The sequence below is a fragment of the Paramormyrops kingsleyae genome, unplaced genomic scaffold, assembly GCF_048594095.1.
Source record: "Paramormyrops kingsleyae isolate MSU_618 unplaced genomic scaffold, PKINGS_0.4 ups38, whole genome shotgun sequence".
Taxonomy (NCBI): Eukaryota; Metazoa; Chordata; class Actinopteri; order Osteoglossiformes; family Mormyridae; genus Paramormyrops; species Paramormyrops kingsleyae.
In genome coordinates this window covers 1-21351 of record NW_027325976.1, presented here as the reverse complement: position 1 = coordinate 21351, position 21351 = coordinate 1, and the positions used below count along the sequence as shown (strand labels likewise).

Here is a 21351-nt window from a genome sequence, read left to right as displayed (position 1 = left end):
TAAAAGCAAAAGCAACAAAGCATTTTAGACTTTGTAAAGAAACCATAGTAACCACGTGTATGATACTTTTCAGAGCTGCGTCAGAGGGAAATGACTCGTGAATTTAATTTTGACACTGGTTAGCTTTTTGTGAAAACGAACTACAGTACACCCCGCAGGTTTTTTGTGATTTTGTGAGCGATCTTTGTGTTTTCAATGTTGGAGAATATAATTAAAGGTTTGTATCAAGAAACGACGGTGGTTTTTATTGTATACTGGTAAATCTCTGCTGTTAGTTGGTGGTATGCCTTTTGTTAGCCAACATGTATGTCGGGGCCGGCTCTACGCTGGGGCAACGCCCCCTTAAGCAAACGTCCTGCCCCCTTAAATCAAACTTTTAGAAGTTGAGGAAGAAAATAATAATTACCCACAAACTGAATATGGACAAGATTTACTACAGTAGCTGAAAAATCCACTGAAAAAGGCACAAACGAGATGATAAGTTTCACTTCCTGTTCGCTCTTTCCCTCCGCGTTCTGTTTGTGCCCGCGGCGGGCTCACGCAGCACTCGGCAGATCCCCCACTCACCCTCCCCCCAGCTAAACATCCAATCACTGTTAGTATGCAAATGAGCCAGTTTCTCAGTAGGCAGGGCAAAGCGAAATGAGCTGCGTGATTGCGGAAGGTTTGGAGGAAACAGCAATCTCTCTCGTCAAAATCATAGTGACTAGTGAGATCATGGTTCGAATTATTTTTGTCTATTTGGGGGGGTCTTGATCGGGGGGTACTGTACCCCCCAGTACCCCCCGATCAAGACCCCCCCCAAATAGACAAAAATAGCAGTTTGGGGGGGGGGGGGTATTAACATTTTTCTTGTTGTTTTTTTTTTTTTTAAGAAAGAACCTCACCTTGTAGGAAAATTTTATGTAAAACGATTTTAGACACCCCTAGTGTGGATCGTACCATTTGAACCACCTTGGCGCTAGAAGCAGCTTAGCCAGTCGGTTACGTCATTCATTCTCATTGAGCGACTTGTTCGTTGTGATTTCAAGATTCTTTATTCGTCACATACATAGTTATAACAAGTACAACACGTAGTGAAATGAACCCTGACCGATCCTATTTTTCAGTTTTATATTTCAAGACTCGGTGAATTGATTTTTTCTTTTTCATAACTTAGCCTACCCTTTTTAGTTTTGGTAATATTGGCAATAGTGAAAAGTGTTTTGTTGGGTTCAAATATGTTTGATATAGGCCATCCAATTAAGGTAAATGTCTTGTTTTTAATCTGATGAGGAATATTTTATTTTATTTTTTGTTTTACTTTTCAGTTTTCCCCCTGAGGGATTGCCACCTTACTGTGGTCAGGGGCTTTGCGTGCCTCAGTGACCCTAAGAGCTACACCAGCAGAAGCTTAGCCTTCAGGTGGGACACCCAAGTTGGACAGGTCTTAGGGCAGAGGCCTGACAAAGTGCAATCCAATTACATGACAAAAACAGTTATCCAGAGCACCACCCCACCCCTTTCCCGCCTTTGTCGCCACCATGTGCCCCCTTCACATTTCTGTCTGCCCCCTCATATATGCATGTCTAGAACCGGCCCCGATGTATGTACATATTTATAGCATGCCGATCGCGTCAAACAAATCGCGGCAATGCCAAAAACCCGTGCATGTACATTCTCAGTTATTAACGCACATAAATACATTTCAAGCACATGCTAATATATTGCTGCCATATTGGTTTTCGGTTATCTCGATCATCGGTTATCTCGACGCTTTTTGGCAACCCCCTAGGCCGGCAACATAACCGGGTTCGACTGTATATGAATAATCAGCCTGTTCTAGTTTAAATGGAAATATATTATTGTTAATAAGCTGAGTCTGAGAGTTTTATTTATTTGATAGTTTATTTCACATTTCTTGTTTGTAAAGGCTAAATACAAAAAAAAAGTGAACCTTTTTTTTTTTGTACTGTTTTTATTAAAAAAAAAAATTATATAATTTTAATAGGAGGAGCCTGGAGGTATTATAGACTTTGCAAATTCAGTTTGCAGACAACCATTGTGCGTGTCCTCGGGAGTTTTTTCCTGAGGCTTTTTAATATTGTCCATATCGATATCGGAATTATATCGTATCGACCAAAATTAAGAAATATATCGTGCTATAAATTTTTGCCATATCGTCCAGGCCTATGCCCACAGTATAGCAGGTTTTAATGAGAGCTTTACTGCTGGAAACATCTGCAGATTCTGCACAGCAACACGAACAGAGATCCAAATGAGAGACGTGAGATCAGGTTCATTTGATCTGAGGACTAAAGAACTACATGACTCTCATGTAAATTCAGCACAGAAGAACAGTTCAAGCAGTTTTGGGGTGAAAAGACAGTGTGTAATCACTAAAAACCTTGCCCACTTTAGTGTTCAAACAGGTTATCCCCCAGATATCATGCATGATGTGTTTGAGGGCATTGTGCCTGTGGAGCTTGCACATTGTTTGTCACTGCTGATATTGAAGAAATATTTCAGTCTAGAGCTTCTAAACAAATCTATTCTTAGTTTTCCCTACAAGTGGTCAGATAAAACTAACAGGCCTCACATGATCCCACACACATTCTCAAAATCAATTGGGGGGAATGCTCATGAGAATTGGGCACTGATAAGATTTCTCCCATTCATCATTGGGCATATGGTGCCGGAAGACGAGATGGCATGGCTGATTCTAATGGTTTTGAAAGACATTGTAGAGCTATTGGTTGCTCCAACACACACAGAAGACTCCATTGCTTACCTTGAGTGCAAAATTTCAGAGCACCGCAAAATATACCAAGAACTCTTTCCTAATGTGCAGCTTCTACCCAAACATCATTTCTTAGAGCACTATCCTGCACTCATCAGGAAGTTTGGTCCTCTCGTTGGTCTCTGGACGATGCGATTTGAGGCCAAGCACAGTTGTTTTAAGCACATCATTCGACACTCAAACTGCTTCAAAAATGTGCCCCTCTCGCTAGCCTTCAAGCATCAGCTCATGATTTCATATCACATGAGAGCATCTACTTTTGAAAAGCCTGCTCTTGAGATGACAAATGTCTCAACAGTTCCTGTAGATGTTTTAAAAAAAGAATTTGTTGAGAATATTGAGCAGAAATTTCCTGGTACAAGAGAGGTGCACATAACTAGATCTGTGTCAACCAAAGGTGTAACTTTCAAAAAGGGCATGATTGTAGCTCATGGGTCCACAAGTGGACTTCCTGACTTTGGACAGATTGTTCACATTTTTGTAATTCAGGAGAAACTGTTTTTTATGGTTAAGAGACTTTGTGGGTGGTATAGTGAGCATTACAGAGCCTTTGAGCTCACAGCCTGTCCAACCAATGACATAGATCTGATTGAGCTTAGTGACCTGGCAGATGACTACCCTCTGACAGACTACTTGGTTGGGTCTCTCAGAATGGTTACATTAAAAAGATACATACATGTATAAGGTATGATGGCATTTTGATTTTATGTTAATCGGACTGTCACTGCTCTCTTGGAATTAAAAGAAGAGCTGTAATCATTTCATGAGTTATAGATCTATCAAAATAATAACTAGCCTGATAATAAATGAACTGGTGAAGAAATGTTTAACAAATATTAAATGTATTAAAATGGAAATATCATGAACTATGTTTTAATGACATTGGAAAAGTGACCTTACAGTATATTTTATCCCTGCACTACTTTTCTTTATTCTAACCAAGGTATTTTCATGAATTTGTTACACACTGTAGCTTTCCTTTTAAATGAGCTCTTAGCTTTTGGTCTGTGATTTTTATATAATCAATGGAAATAACTCTATCAAAACCTTAGATAAGATTTACTCTTGTACAAAGACATATGTATTCATATGTTTTGTTTTTATTTACAGACATGGCTGCTCCAGTAAAGCTCAGAATTATCCTTGGGGAAAACAATTCCCAGAGACTTACCCTGCAAGATGGAATTCCAGATACGGTTGGTGAACTTGTTCAGCACATTAAGAGTCAGTGTGGGGCAGATGCCCACTTCAGGCTGCAATTTATGGATGCAGAGTTTGGCAATGAATTTACCAACTTGACTTCAGTGTCAGAGATCCAGGACAGAAGTACCTTAAAGCTCATCTTTGATTCAGCTGCATCTGACCTGCCTGGTGGCTCTCTACCCCCTCAACCCTACTCTACTCCTGGCCCATCATGGTCTAGTAACGAGCCACAACTTTCATCCAGTAGCTCGTATGATGCAGACATTTTGTCTACTGCTGAGTCCACCCCTTCACGGTCCTCTGGATGGCCTGTTGTTTTTCTTGTGCCCCGTTTCCCATTTGATTGTGAGCTACAGCTGGACAAAGCTAATGCTGCATTCAAAGAAAGCGGAACTTTTTTGAATCCAGATATTAGACTTAAAACTGCCATTCTTGACGGTTTAGCCGAAGCGATTGTTCAGTACAAAGTGTACCCCTCAGACAGTGAGTTTGAAGAGGTTGCTAAAGCCCTTGTCACATCCCATCCATGTTTGAAAGAACCAGGCTCTGCTACTGGATGTAGTGGCTGGAAGGTGAGCTTAAAATACAAACTTGCCAACTACAGACGGAAGCTAAAGCGGCTTGGATGCCCAGAGGTTGAACTGAATTCCCTCACAAATAAACCTGCAGACAAATGCAGTCCTGCTTATGGTGTGAAGAAGCCCAGGAAGGCCGAAGTGAACTACTGCCCCACCTACCCAGCTGGTGAATCTGCAGAGACACTTGAAAAGATAAGAGAGACCCTTCTTTTAGAAGTTAGGAAAAGGAACAATGAGAACACAGTGGCAGTACTGATGGAGAAGACATTTGCACACAGAAGACAAGAAGTTATTCGTGATGCACCCTTGATTTCTGATTTCAAAAGCAGATGGCCGGCTCTCTTCTGTTTCCGTGAGGTAAGTGAATAAATGTACAGCACTTATTTACTTTGATTGGAATACGTCTTCATTTAATATGTACAGTATTATTCATATTAGCCAAACAAAATATGGGAAGCCATATTGTCAAGATTTGGTAAATGATGACATTTGTTCAACTACTTAATAATTTCACTGGTACAATATTCAAACTTGCTTTTATGTACCATTTTTCCCATTTAAGCTAACTGCTGAATTTAAGAGGATCACAACAGTCAGTTTGCTGTCCAAGTTCTTCTCCGAGCTGGATGCTCAGTCTTCAACCCTGATGAGGGTGTTTGGCAAGAAAGGCGGCGTTCAAGGAAAAAAGATTAGAAGCATTATGATACCCATAACTCAGGTATGATAATGGGGGATAATGGGCTTGAAATTTAAAGAGGTAATGTAAGAGGGAGGGAGAGACATAAGACTAGATTGAGAGGGCATATAGTACTTTCTCTGAGAAGGATCTGATACAATATGCAATGTTGGGCAGATTTGACAATGTCCACTGAAGTTATAATGGTAGTTACTGTTTCCTGGGACCACATAAATGCTTTTATTTTACATATTTCTTTGATTAAATGTATTGCTTGGACTGTGCTGTGCTTTTAACCAACATCATTGAAGGTTCCTTTAATTGTGATTTGAAAGTTACATAGTATTGATGCACCCATGGATACTGCAAGTTCATAAATCATAAAATTTGTCAATAAAGATTGTTATATTTGAAAAGATGCCTCATTCAGTGTTGCATTATGTTTGTGACATCTACTCTACCTATTGATTAAAATGTTTTTTCTTTTTTATTTCTGTGGTGACTTTGTCTGGCCTACACACTCAGACCGACGCCATTGATGTCAGGAGAGAGTGCATCATCAAAGCCCTCTGTGTGTACCTGAACGAAGAGCCAGAGAACCTCGTGAAAGAATACATGGCATGTAATTTTAATTTTTATTCTCCAGTCCTTATTGTGACATCTGTAATCAAACCAGTTATGTACTTAGAAAAAGAAAATATTTAATTATAGAATCTTTAATTATAGAATAACCACGTACATTAAATAAATTATAGCAGTTATATATATATATATATATATACACTCCCCTAAAGGATTATTAGGAACACCATACTAATACGGTGTTTGACCCCCTTTCGCCTTCAGAACTGCCTTAATTCTACGTGGCATTGATTCAACAAGGTGCTGAAAGCATTCTTTAGAAATGTTGGCCCATATTGATAGGATAGCATCTTGCAGTTGATGGAGATTTGTGGGATGCACATCCAGGGCACGAAGCTCCCGTTCCACCACATCCCAAAGATGCTCTATTGGGTTGAGATCTGGTGACTGTGGGGGCCATTTTAGTACAGTGAACTCATTGTCATGTTCAAGAAACCAATTTGAAATGATTCGAGCTTTGTGACAGGGTGCATTATCCTGCTGGAAGTAGCCATCAGAGGATGGGTACATGGTGGTCATAAAGGGATAGACATGGTCAGAAACAATGCTCAGGTAGGCCGTGGCATTTAAACGATGCCCAATTGGCACTAAAGGGCCTAAAGTGTGCCAAGAAAACATCCCCCACACCATTACACCACCACCACCAGCCTGCACAGTGGTAACAAGGCATGATGGATCCATGTTCTCATTCTGTTTACGCCAAATTCTGACTCTACCATTTGAATGTCTCAACAGAAATCGAGACTCATCAGACCAGGTAACATTTTTCCAGTCTTCAACTGTCCAATTTTGGTGAGCTCGTGCAAATTGTAGCTTCTTTTTCCTATTTGTAGTGGAGATGAGTGGTACCCGGTGGGGTCTTCTGCTGTTGTAGCCCATCCGCCTCAAGGTTGTGCGTGTTGTGGCTTCACAAATGCTTTGCTGCATACCTCGGTTGTAACGAGTGGTTATTTCAGTCAAAGTTACTCTTCTATCAGCTTGAATCAGTCGGCCCATTCTCCTCTGACCTCTAGCATCAACAAGGCATTTTCGCCCACAGGACTGCCGTATACTGGATGTTTTTCCCTTTGCACACCATTCTTTGTAAACCCTAGAAATGGTTGTGCGTGAAAATCCCAGTAACTGAGCAGATTGTGAAATACTCAGACCGGCCCGTCTGGCACCAACAACCATGCCACGCTCAAAATTGCTTAAATCACCTTTCTTTCCCATTCTGACATTCAGTTTGGAGTTCAGGAGATTGTCTTGACCAGGACCACACCCCTAAATGCATTGAAGCAACTGCCATGTGATTGGTTGATTAGATAATTGCATTAATGAGAAATTGAACAGGTGTTCCTAATAATCCTTTAGGTGAGTGTATATATATATATATATATATATATATATATATATATATATATATATATAAATAAAATAAAATTGGAGTGGTATAACATATGTCTCTATCACCCCCCCCCCCCTTTTTTTTCTGTGAAGAACACAGACTGCGAAAGCAATGAAGCTGCAATGATGGAGACAATGTTTGGAATCTATGTCATACGCAAAGAAGGAGCAGAGCCAGATGATGAACCAGAAGATGTAGGTATCATTCTGGAGGGTGTGCAAGTTCTGGATGAGATGGAAAATGTTCCACTTGCTGTGGTCATGTTGTTCGCACTTGTATACGCTCTGAATCTCAGCTACCCTCCAGAGCTGAGATACACGTTTGAGGCTTTGCAGAAAATTATAATGGAACTTGATGGAAACAGACTCTCCAAAAAAAATCAAGCACTGAAAACTTTACTTGCACGTTAGTCATCATCAATAGTGACCTTGGAGTTACTCTTATAGGAAGGCAGTTGTGAAGACATTTGATGAGTAATTTGCTTTTAAAAAATGGCAAGCTGTGTTTGTGTTTTACTACTTACAACTGTTGCTATTTTTGGGTTAGAAAATAGAATAATATTGTGAAATGTCTCTTTAAAAGGAAAAAAAGTTATTTTCAAAAGGAAACTACTGCATATTAAAGTGCTGAATGTGAAAAAGACACAGTATAAGGATGCACAATACTATATTTTCAGTTTGTCCTCAAACATTTTTCTTTGCAGTCAATTGCCAGGACCACATTCTGTTTTTATATAGTTTTTTTTTTACTGATTTTTTTGCTGGTCTGTCTGCTTAAAAAAAAAAGACGACAATGTACAGTCGGTAGGACTTTGAAGTCTGCTTGTTGTGTTTTCACAGCAACATGTTTTCTAGCATTCGCTAAACCAGTGTTTCCTTTTCTGGTAAAGTTTTATTCCAACAAATCCTGTTTGCTTTGTGTTTTTCTTTTCCAAACTTCACACCAGCTGGGGGTAAACTATAGATAAACATATGTTTAAATGACTATATAAACACTTTTCTGAATAATATTCTATTATGTTAATTTTCTTATGATTACAAAGGTCGTCTCTTAGCCTAAAGCATTTCTGATGAATAAACATAACTTTGTTTTGTTGGATTAGCACAATTAATGCTAATGCTCACATGTTGTATTATTTTAAAAGGTAGTCGTAACTACCCAATGAAATTAAGTAACTCATAACTCTATCATACAAGTTTAAATGGCCAAATAAAACCAAGTCTCATCCTACTTTTGTAAATATGTCACATTTACCCATACCAATTTAGTTGGACTGAACCATGTTAATTAACTAACAATAACCCCAATACATCAGGTTAACCCAACATATTTACAATTAGGTCAGTCAAGGAAATTCTCTCTCGCTAAATTAAAGCATTTCATTTAGGTGGAAATTCTTTCCATAATTTTATTACGTTCACCTAACAAGTTATTTTTTTCAGTGCATCGTCCGCTCCTTCCGTGTGCCACGCCTCCTCGTTAACCTCGTGTGGGATCCCCATGTGATCAGCTGTTTCTGGTTGTTGTCATTAATTCTCTGTATTAAGCCGGCGTTTCAGTTTGTTTCCCCAGTCCGGTCATTGGGTGTGTTCGACTTGCTTAAAGCGCTGGCTTAAAGCAACGCATTCTGATCCTGACGCAATGCATTACGGTTAGATGCATTGCGACCTCCCAGCCAACAAATCCATGTGGGGCCCGCATGGGATGCACTTGGGCTGACATGGGAAACCCAAGTGGGGCCCAGTCAATTTTGTCCACAGTTTCCATGGTGGCCCCACATGGGTTAGCCCACATGGGCTAATGATGAGCCCTTGATGGGCTCCATATACACTGAAAAAAACATGTTGGATTTACTTAATTCAATAGTGGACAGTGGTTGCTTTGGCAGCAACTTGAACAATTGAGTTAAAGTATTAATCTAATATGGCCAGTTTCCCAGTCAAGGATTAAGCCTAAGCCTAGACTAGCTTTGAGTTTCAATGGCAAATCTCCATTGATACTGCAATTTAGTCCAAGACTAGGCTTAATCCTTGTTTGGGAAACTGGCCCATAGTGTTCAATTTACACCATAAGGTAAGTCAATGAGTCTCCACCTCCAAACATCTGCCCCATTTTAATATGCGCACAAGAAGTCATGAGGATCAGAAGAGCCATCCCAGATTTACCCACCATCATGAGAAAGACTCTGACCAAAAAGGACCTTACAGCTATTTCTTGTTTTATATTGAAGTTTTGTTAGTTCAGTTCTGACTGATCTTGGAGATTAGAGAGCTGTGGTCCTGGTGGTTTTATAGCGTGTTGATGTCAAGTCAGTGAAAGAACTCATGGAGATGTACTGGATGTGTCTCCAGTGTGTTATATATTTTAATGTTGTAGCAGTGCATTTGATTGCAGGTCCTGCCTTTGGATGATTAACATATGCAGAATGGTGTCAGGACAGTTGTTATACCCATTTCTGTGCAGCTCCCAGTATTACCAGCTCCCCTGTAGACCAATGGTGTTGGGTGTATATTTGCATAGCATGATACAGTACTTTCTTTGACTTAACAGATATTTTTTTTCTTAATCTACCATGATTATGATGAATAGAGCAAGAGAACAAAAACCACAGAAATTGCTTAATGTGTGCTTGCCAGTGACTAGGTGAGATGGAGTAGCCTCTATGGTTTAGAGAAGGCATCACAAAATGCTATGGAAAATGAACTGCTTTGCTTATATTCTCAGCCTAGACTCCGCAGGATATGCATCTAGACCATATGTACCTCTACAATCAATATTTTGACTTTAACAGAATGTGCTGCAAAGCATAATAATGAGATTTCTTTGGGGATATGTATGCATATAAACTACACCACTCAGACCAATTATCACACATCAAACCTGAAGTACTAATAAAAAAAAATGAGGTACAGACTAATATCAGTGCCATACCATCCTCGCTCGTGGTGGGTTTCTAAAAATTAAGCTTAATGAAAATCTGAATATTAAATGAGCAAAGTGATTTGATTTGTTCTTCCATCCCAAGTTGTGGTCTAAAGACAAAAGCTACTGTTTCTGGCCACTGTAACTTGTTTATAGCTATTTATGCAAGGATGCAACAATGCGTTGCAAGAAAGTGGACTGTTGCAGTAAACTGGCTTTATTTAGTTATTTATTGGGTTATTTAGTTGTTTCAAATTATATTCATTAGTTGAGCATGAGCAGTTTTATTAGTTTTAATTGCAAAAATCTAATGTATTAGATTGACTACTTTAAGTTGAACTGACTTGAAAAAATTATATTAACCAAACTTGAAAAAAGTTTGAAAAATTGAAGTAATATTTTAAGTTGATCCAATGCTTCCTTTTTTAGCCTGTAGGTTCTAATGGTAATATGTTTTTTAGTACTCTAAACAAGGCAACTTGAAATATTACAGTTGAATCTTGCTATTTAAAAAAGTTAATGAAAACATTAACTCTTAAAATGTCACCTAAACAAGGCAGATTTATTTAAATTTAATTAAAATTAAATTTAAACCAAGTTGACTAAACCTCTGTACCTATGTTAATCGAACTTGCAAAATAGTGTTGACAATTTAACAATCTAAGTTTATTGAAACTTTGTACCTAGGTTGAACTTTTGTAACTGAGTTGACTTAACTGAAAAATGTATTGCAGTATGTTGCCTTGAATTTTTCAGTTGGCTGAGCGTTTTTTTTTTTTTACAGTGCAGAGAGAAGACACAGACCAGGAGGAGCCAGTCATCCTTCCAGGAGATAAAGTCTACCTGCGAGTGTTCCGGCAAAAGTGGCACAAGCCCTGATGAGAGGGACCCTTCAAGGTGACATGGGCCACAGCAACAGCGGTACAGGTAGAAGGGAGTAATACGTGGTACCATTTGAGCCACTGCACTAGAGTACCAAAAGGAAGGCAGATAGTCACGGTAGACAACACAGAGGATGCAGATGCTCCACAGCTTAGGGTGCAGCCAGATTCAAGTTTAGAGCAGAGTGAGGGTCAAGAGAGCGTGTCGCAAACAGACCAGCCACCCCGAACAGGACACGGAGCTGTGGGTTCTGATAGGGCTGACAATGACGGTACTGGTGATGCTAATGATATACCAGGCCCTTCTGGTCTGGGTGCACAGCAAAACCACAGGACAGGAGAGTTCAGGACAATTGACTTCACTGACTCGACCTGGTCCACTAATGCTGAGTAACCTCTCAGATGACAATGAGCGAAAGCAGAGAGATGTAGGTGGGAGCTATGGGAGTGAGGAGAGTAAGCAAATTGTAGAATATACCCAGGATGAAGTAGACCTGGATGGGTTAGAAAAACACAGGAGAGGAAACTGGTGGTATAAATGGGCTGAGTATACCGCTGCTTCATTAGGGAAGGAGGATTGTGTGGTGTGTGCGAGTCCAGACCCTCCAGCTCGGGTAGTCCCGTTCCCGTACTCTAATAAACAGTGTGCAGAATGGGAAATGGAGAGGTTTAGAAGAGTCTGGAAGGGTCTGTGTCAGGATGGTTGGACCCCTGACAAAGAGAGCAAACTTAAACCTAATCCAAAAGTGTGCATTAGAGTTGAGCCGGATAAAGCACTTTTGACGAGTACGAGTATCATACGAGTAATACAAGTCAATATCTGTGCTCGGATTGAATAAAAATTCTCATTGGGTAGCTGACTGTGTCTGCGTTCTGTGATAGACTAGTCACAGCGCCCCTCCCCTACACACATACAGATTTATTGTGTTGCTGTGTCCCGCTCTGCTCATTCACACACAGAACACTGAGAAGAGAAGAGAACAGTGCTCTCTCTCTCTCTGTCGCTCCCTCAGTCACTCAGGATCGCGGGTTTTTTTCCGTTAACGTTTAGGGTTTCTTCAGCTTCAGGTTTGTTTGTAGAATGCGACTCGCGTCTCTGCCTGTCGGAGTTTTTTTTTTCTTTTTTAAACCGTCAGCTGGCTCTAACCATTTTTTTTTACTTCACGCACTGAGTGTCTGACACTTTCTTGCTGTATTTTATTAAAAAAAATAAAGGTAGTTGTGGTATAATTAATATTACAAATTAAGCTACACACACAAACACACACACACACACTCCCCCCCCTCTCTTTCTCTCTCTCTCTGTCTCTCTCTTCGTCACTCACTCACACACACTCACACATACCTGGTGTGGAAATAAAAAAAATAAAAAAGAACCAAAAAAAAAGAAATCACACTGATCATAAAAAAATTAAAAGTTAAAGAAAGTTATGTTGAGATGAAAACTCTTGTTCATTACATTTTACTTCATAATTGCAACCGCATGTGTTGTATTCATTGTTGCAAAACTTGTTCTGTATATAGTTCGTTTGTTATTGTGATCAAAACCACTGATCTGAAGCTCAATGCTGATGCTGTCATGTAAATAGTTTTCTAATCAGCAATAAATATAACAATTTCTGATCAATTGCATGCTTAAAATAACATACCGGTTAAAGCCCCGCCCATTTAAAGACAACCCGACCCACTTCCAGGTCAAACCCCGCCCACTTCTGGGTTAGGCCCCGCCCATTCCGAGTACAGATACAGATACAGATAATTCATATGGTTAACAGATACGGATACAGATACAGATAATGCTGTACTCGCTCATCCCTAGTAGGTACTATACAGTGTTTATAGTTAATATACAGCGAGTATTAATACAATAAAATACCACAGGACACAAATCAATAAGATAAGATAAAAATAATACAGTGGTACCTCAGAACTGTCATTTAATCCGGTCAGAACTCTGGATCGAATCCTAAGAAGTTCGAGTTGTGATCGAATTTTCCCCCATAAGAAATACAAAAGAGTAAAATTTTTAACTGGATCCTGAAATGTACAGGAAGCCAGTGTAGGGAGGTCAGTATAGGTGTAATATGGTCACGTTTTCTCTTCCCTGTCAGAAGGCGAGCTGCTGCATTTTGAACGGCTTGTAGCCGTAGAAGTTGTGACTGAGTAAGACCAATGTATAACGAGTTACAGTAATAAAGGCGAGATGTGATGAAAGCATGAATTACTGTTTCAAACTGATCAGGGGGAATGTAGTGCTTGACTTTTTTGGAAGTTGGAAAAAGCTGGACCTTACAACTGAGCTGATCTGACCATCCAGTTTAAAGGCAGAGTCAAGAATGACCCCAAGGTTTCTGGCAGACATGAGAATATGATGCCAGAGAGCCAATAGCACTGTCAATAACCACTGAGGAGATCAGACTTTCCAAAAACTCATTGGAAATTTCGTTTTTGTTTTTATTCAGACTGAGAAAGTTTATTTGAACATCTCTGAGACAGTTCAACAAGGTCTGGATAAATGGATGACTATTTGTTAGGATAGACAGATGGATTTGAAGATCATCAGCAAAACAGTGAAAAGCAATTTTGTGTTTCCTGAAAATGGACCCCAATGGATGCATGTATGTGTCCTTAGCACACTTCATCTGGCCACTTTCAGAGAAACTGGCAAATGTTCACTTTACCACTGGTTATCCTCCAGATACAGCTCATGATTTATTTGAAGGTATAATTCCAGTGGAGCTAGCACTGTGCCTATCAGTTCTTATCAAGAGAAATACATCTCTTTAAATGAATTGAATGATTCAGTTAAACACTTCCCCTACAAATGGACTGACAAAACCAACAGCCCTCAATCAATACCATAAAATTTTGCCACTTAGCGAAGTATTGGGGGAAATGCACATGAGAATTGGCAGCTAATCAGACTTTTGCCACTCTTTATTAGGTCAAAGATACCTTTAGATGAGCCAACATGGCACATTCTCATGACCTTAAAAGACATCACTGAACTGGTTGTGTCACCTGTCCACACAGCAGAAAGCAATGCTTATCTTGACTCAAAGATATCTGAACATCGTCATATATTTTTAGATGTCTTCCCAAATGAATGACTGCTCCCAAAACACCACTTCTTAGAGCACTATCCTCAGATGATTGAACCCATGCTCCAGACCGGTAATGCAGCAGTAACATTAAACACGATAAAAAAAGTAAATGGTTCTGCTGCCAGGTCCAGAACATCTACCCTCCCGCCCCCTCCAACCAATGTCGGAAACTGCGCGCACGTGGCGCCCAAAGCCAAGCCGCAAAACACACTAACTGCGCGCACACATCCCCACCGCCTTCTGAGTAACAGCAACGGAAGTAAAATAAAACTGACCCCGTGCCACTGCTTGCTGCCCCGTGTACAGAGCAGGAAAAAACGGCAAATGGGAGTATAGTCAGCCAACCGGACAACAGCAATACAGCAGACATCCAATAAATATAGTAGTAGAAGCAGGCGAAAAGTTCAAAGTAAACAAAAAGCAAAAGCATCCCATAACAGTACATTAATAATAAAATAAAATAACCGGCAAACCCTGAGGGGAGCGAAAGAATTATACGGGAAGAGTCCCAAGAGACTGGAAGTGATCCATGACGGCATTCGCGTCCTCCAGAGTAGCGGACACGAGCTGCTGGCTACCAAAAGACAGCTTCAGGCGCGCAGGGAAAATCAGGAAAGGAGAAAGCCCCAACTCCTTCGCTCTCCGGATCGGCGCGTTCATCGCCTTCCTAGCTGCAGCCGTCTTGGCGCTGAAGTCTTGAAAAAAGAAAATTCTCCCACCTTCGAAACTGAGGTCCTGGACTTTGCGTGCTTCATGCACCACAGCCTGCCGGTCACGGAAGTCGATGAAGTGCATGATGATGGGAGGGGGGCGAGAAGAGGTTTGGGACCGACCGTACAGCCTGTGGGCACGGTCAATGGCTGGCTGGAAATTGGGAAGATGGGGGAAAATAGCCGGCCAGAGCTTATTAAGGAAAGACCGCATATCGCCCCCTTCGCGCCCTAGCTTAATCCAAACCACTTTAAGATTGAGGCGACGGCTGCGGTCCTCAATCTCCGTGATTTTGTTATCCAGGGAAAGCAGAGCCTTATTAAAATCAGCCAGCTCCCTGGAGTGCCGATCGGTCACAGCCTTCACTGAGGCGACTTCTTTTTGTATGGATTTAAAGTCTGCCCTCAGCCAGTTCAGGTCAGCGCGGAGCTCCGAATGGTGTTGCTGGAGCGTGCCTTTTAGCGAGTTCACCTGTTCGGAAACGAAGTTCTTCATTTCCGCGAGAAAGGGAGCCAGGAGAGAGGAAAGGGCCTCCTCAGTAACGCCGCCATCAGAGTGGGGAACTTTCTTCTCCGGGCTGGAAAGAGCTGGGCGAGGTCTACGCTGATTAGCAGCCATCAGGAGGAACAAGAGAATAAGCACCGAATTCGTGCGGAATTATGAACGGGTAAGTGACAAGGGGACTGACTAAAGGGGAAAAGGTGGATGGGATGCGCGGACAAGGAGAGTATGCTGCAAAGTACAGTATTGCGTATATTCCTATTTTATTAATAATAATCACTTTGTTAATCCCCAAGGGGCTTTGTAAACAAGCTGCCTGTGAAGGGCAGCCACCCATAGCAACACCCAAGGTGCTGGGGGTTAAGGGCCTTGCTGAAGGCTGAGTTTGAATCAGCAACCTTCTGATTCCCGGCACACATGTTTAGCCCACTGAGCCACACACTGCCCTACAGTTTCCTTTTGAGCATTTTCTGTTCAAAATTAAATGATGAGAGACTTGAACTATATTTAAGAGGTCTGTCATTTCTAAACACCAATGTACGAACTGTGTATATTGTATATATTTGTAGATTCAGCTGAATTCATTTGAGAACAGAAAAGATTAAAGCACAATCTCACCAACATGAAAGGTAGGGAAAGAACAGTTGGCTCTTTTCTTCAGTCTGTTCTTCATAACCTAAGTGGACATTAACAAGTAGTGGAGGCTCTCCAGAAATAAAACCTTGAAAATATAAAGTACATACAAGAGACAGATCTTCTTGGTGTCCTGAGGCCAGGTGTAGCAAGGAAGCTCATTGGTCACATTAAATCATGCAAGTATGCCAATTTTTACCTGTTAGATTTTGTAGAGATATTTCTAAACTCTGATTACCTTGACTGGTTTTGTTAAATTACAGGTAATTCAGATGGAGCAATGATGAACACTGAAGGAGCGCTCAGTGACACTGGACTGGACAGCACCAAAGGTGGTTTCAGTCATCCACAAAGCCCCTTAAGTGGACGAGAGGGTAGCCTCCCTTTGCCTTCGGGCGGGGGGACGGGTTCTGACTGTTGTTTGCGCATATGCGCCGAACGGCAGTTCAGAGTACCCACCCTTTTTAGAGTCTCTGGAAGGGGTGTTGGAGAGAATTCCTTCTGGGGACTCTCTTGTTATGCTGGGGGACTTGGAGTGGCGTGATTGGGAGGAACGGCCCCCCCGATCTGAACCCGAGTGATGTTCTGTTGTTGGACTTCTGTGCTCGTCATGGATTGTCCATAATGAACACCATGTTCAGGCATAAGGGTGTTCATATGTGCACTTGGCACCAGGACACCCTAGGCCGCAGTTCGATGATCGACTTTGTAGTCGTGTCGTCGGACTTGCGGCCGCATGTATTGGACACTCGAGTGAGGAGAGGGGCGGAGCTGTCAACTGATCACTACCTGGTGGTGGGTTGGCTCCGCTGGTGGGGGAGGAAGCCGGTCAGACCTGGCAGACCCAAGCGTATAGTGCAGGTCTGCTGGGCACGTCTGGCGGAATCCAAATCAGAAGTCAGAAGCTGCTGGTGTAGATCCAAATTCAGTCTTTATTGCAACAATGAAGTTACAACCAAGGCCGAACACTTGCAAGTGTGTTCAGTACTGTTTTACACCAATTTTTATACAAGTACTTATTATTTAACAATCTCGTCACTTGAGCATCATCATTCCTTCAACCATTCTCAATCGTAGTTTTTTCCCTTAATGAACACCCCTAGGTGATGTTTGTCAGTCATTTCTTTGACTGTTTGGTCCCTCGGCCGAACATAATGGTGGCGTGACCATCTACACTTCGTTTTTAAAAAATGCTCAGCTGTAAACTTTTGGTGAACTCGGGCGATTCCCTACCTTCACTAGCAAACCTTGGCCTCTTCAGCCTGCTGCATATTGTCTAACTAGAGGGTTGATAATATATTTGTCCTTCAACATAGTGATAAGGTATAACACTAATAAAAGTGGTTATTCATATATTCAGGGCTAACATAAAGTGGAAACTTTGAGGCTAACACAAGGTGCAAATACATACTCAATTGATTACATTATAATGATTACATTGTAATGATTACATCATGGGTATTTGGCATGCTTTTAAATAATACCACAATGATTATATTCTACGTTATATAATGCTAAATAATACTCCATAAATGTCTCCTCTTTGGGACTCCAAAGAGTCCCACACACAATCCTGTCCATCCAGCGTAGGAGGGAGGGCAAAAACCCTATAACCTAGGGAAATTCCACCCCCAGCCCGCCATGGGCGCGGCCCCCCTTCGGGGTCCAAGGCTGGCATGGCTCACACACTACCAGAATCAATCAGCAGCAGCACAGTGGGTACAGCAGTAAATGGAGGGGAGGGTCACCATATAATGAACTCCCTAGGATACATTGCATATATTATCAGGACTACAGAATCTACCACAAGCTCAATGCATAAACATATATGTCTAATACAAGGATAACTGAAAGGTTACCTGATAACACTGTAGATTACTATAACAGACACTCTGTCGTGAGCGGCAAAGTCCCAGGTGTCGTGGGAGGCAGGCATGTTTCAGCGCTACCAGCACAGAGTTTTCACAGCCGGATGGCTGAACTCCAGCTACGAGCAGGAGCGCATCCAAGATGTCTGTGTCGCCATTCGTTTCCGTGTTGGTCCAGGAGGATGCCGCTCCAAACGGTCCTCCCACCACTAGACATTGCGGCTATAGTCGCTTACCGAGACAGTGCTCTTCCCACTAGGGAGCGAACAAGAGGAACTACACAACAAAATATTAGTAGCAGAGCAAGAATGAGCACAGCACCCACACAGAGTGCTTTCATAAGGGTTTGCTGCCAACTGCCCCACATATTATACCACCAGTCAAACAACCCGTCATGTTGTCCCGCATTTCTTGCCATCTCGTCCTGCAACCCCTGCAACTTTGTCATAGCCTCAGTAAATGAACCATCCGGGGCTGTATTATTGGGAATAAACGTACAGCATTGATCCCCGAACAGCACACACACTCCCCCTTTTTCTGCCAGGAGCCAATCCAGGGCCATCCTGTTCTGCCAGGCCATCAGACTGGTGGCGTGAAGCTGCTCCCCCAGCGACGCAAGTGCCTCCTGGGTATAGTTGGTAAATCTCTGCACTCCACATTTTCATTAACAGTAGGCCAAATGAATATTGATTCGAAACCTGCAGCTATCTCATTTCTCGCCTTATATTTCTCTGGAATGCCCCTTGGCTGGCCGATAGCATCTATATATACATTGGGATCGTCTTCGTATTTCGCAACAAACCTGCGGAACCTAGATGGCTGCTTTCCAGAGTATATATCCACCTGGCTAGCTAGCATCACCCTAGTGCAGAGGCCTCCCCAGTTATATGGGAGAGTAGGCCTCAATCCTCCCTCCTGACCACACAGCCACCACGTATCTGCCAGAGGCACACTCTGGTTCTCTAGTGCATCCAGCAGAATACTCGATACTTCTCCATTCTGCACTTGGTCACCTTTCACATCCCAAACAGTTCCACAGTTTCCCCAGAAGATGCCTACCTCCTCTGTCCCATTATTCTTAAAACACTCATAGGTAAGTCCCTTGAAAAAAATCAATTTATGCCCCATAATATCTCGCTGTCCCCCTTCCCACGGCCTAAACTGCCCACAATGCTTTTCCACCCTGTTTGCATATTTAGTATTTCCCTGGTATATCAGGCACTGAAAAGGGCAGCACTGCATGCACACTAGGGATGAGCGAGTACAGCATTATCTGTATCTGTATCCGTATCTGTTAACCATATGAATTATCTGTATCTGTATCTGTACTCGGAATGGGCGGGGCCTAACCCAGAAGTGGGCGGGGTTTGACCTGGAAGTGGGTCGGGTTGTCTTTAAATGGGCGGGGCTTTAACCGGTATGTTATTTTAAGCATGCAATTGATCAGAAATTGTTATATTTATTGCTGATTAGAAAACTATTTACATGACAGCATCAGCATTGAGCTTCAGATCAGTGGTTTTGATCACGATAACAAACGAACTATATACAGAACAAGTTTTGCAACAATGAATACAACACATGCGGTTGCAATTATGAAGTAAAATGTAATGAACAAGAGTTTTCATCTCAACATAACTTTCTTTAACTTTTAATTTTTTTATGATCAGTGTGATTTCTTTTTTTTTGGTTCTTTTTTATTTTTTTTATTTCCACACCAGGTATGTGTGAGTGTGTGTGAGTGAGTGACGAAGAGAGAGACAGAGAGAGAGAGAAAGAGAGGGGGGGGAGTGTGTGTGTGTGTGTTTGTGTGTGTAGCTTAATTTGTAATATTAATTATACCACAACTACCTTTATTTTTTTTTATAAAATACAGCAAGAAAGTGTCAGACACTCAGTGCGTGAAGTAAAAAAAAATGGTTAGAGCCAGCTGACGGTTTAAAAAAGAAAAAAAAAACTCCGACAGGCAGAGACGCGAGTCGCATTCTACAAACAAACCTGAAGCTGAAGAAACCCTAAACGTTAACGGAAAAAAACCCGCGATCCTGAGTGACTGAGGGAGCGACAGAGAGAGAGAGAGCGCTGTTCTCTTCTCTTCTCAGTGTTCTGTGTGTGAGTGAGCAGAGCGGGACACAGCAACACAATAAATCTGTATGTGTGTAGGGGAGGGGCGCTGTGACTAGTCTATCACAGAACGCAGACACAGTCAGCTACCCAATGAGAATTTTTATTCAATCCGAGCACAGATATTGACTTGTATTACTCGTATGATACTCGTACTCGTCAAAAGTGCTTTATCCGTACCGGATACTCGTTTCAGCCGAGTATCCGGCTCAACTCTAGTACCTACTGACTTGTTTCCTATACTTGTACCGCACTTTGGTCAACGGAAGTTGTTTTAAATGTGCTTTATAAATAAATTGATTGATTGATATACCAAAACATTTCTAATTGCAACAATTTTCTGGGAGAAATGGTGCATTTCCTGGAAAAAGTCCAGGGATGCCGTTAATTTCGGCCATGACTGTATTTGTATCATTCATTCAACATTTGTTAGCTGTAACTGTCTTTTTCATATGCCCACCAACCAAAGAATTGTTGTTTTGTAAATTAAACGGTTTAAATGAAAAACCCGAGTCAGCCGCCATTAACTTTCAATACTCTTTAATCAGTTACATGCATGCAAAGCAATATAAGTGCAACTGAAATTTGACTACTGTTTTAAAAACATATAAGCTGAAGATAATGAAGTATAAATTGTAGCAGAACCTTAAATGATTTGGATGATGACACAAAATAATGTTATATGAGAATTACAGCAGAAGGTGTGTTTATTGAATGCAATAAAATTCATTCTTTTTTCAATTTGCCAGGTAGACAGGAGGTGTTACTGCTGATCCAGCTTCTGCTTGACCTGCTGAACCGAGTGAGAGCTGGGATCAACACACATTTCATTGCCGTTTTTGGTGTAAATTCTGAAAATAATAATAAAAAAAGACATGGGTCTGCTTGTCACTTGTTGAAATCTTTCTTCATGTGTATGGATCCCACAACTAAAAATCATTTCTGTTATTGACATTTTGCAGACAACAAACAAATCTCAATAAAGTAATATGTCACAACAACACATGGAAAGAGTAAATATTTACATAATTCCAGGTTTACTGCAGTCCTTTCTGGTCTCTTCATATCCAGTTATCAGGTCCATCTTCAGTCTTCCAGGAAAGTAATCAAAACAGCACTGATCTGCTTCTTTGGCATCTGGACAGACATGAAGAACAGAAAATGTATATACAGTCTACGTACAAAATATATACAGCCACTCTGCATACATACATTAAAAATGCACAGTGAAAAACTAGTCAGACCTGTACTCATGTCACAATTGGGTTCATTCATCTTAATGAATCATTAAAAGTCCTGATAAAAGCTGTGAGATGCTGCAGACTTACTGTGAGCCAAAGTG

The 21351-nt window shown here is 41.3% G+C and overlaps 2 long non-coding RNA genes across 5 annotated transcripts; one reads left to right on the top strand and one right to left on the bottom strand.

Moving 5' to 3' along the window:
* Positions 1-3892: 3892 nt before the first annotated feature.
* On the top strand, positions 3893-20889 carry LOC140586306 (uncharacterized). Of its 4 annotated transcripts, none has more exons than XR_011988163.1 (6): positions 3893-4917; positions 5123-5278; positions 5762-5858; positions 7358-7459; positions 10972-11084; positions 20763-20889. It is a non-coding gene; the product is annotated as an uncharacterized lncRNA (long non-coding RNA). The 4 variants fall into 4 exon arrangements; XR_011988162.1 differs by having other exon boundaries at positions 10972-11114; positions 20759-20823; XR_011988161.1 differs by lacking the exon at positions 20763-20889 and having other exon boundaries at positions 10972-11814.
* On the bottom strand, positions 20533-21146 carry LOC140586307 (uncharacterized). The gene is made up of 2 exons (XR_011988164.1): positions 21035-21146; positions 20533-20860 (listed from the first exon to the last, which is right to left on the bottom strand). It is a non-coding gene; the product is annotated as an uncharacterized lncRNA (long non-coding RNA).
* Positions 21147-21351: the final 205 nt, after the last annotated feature.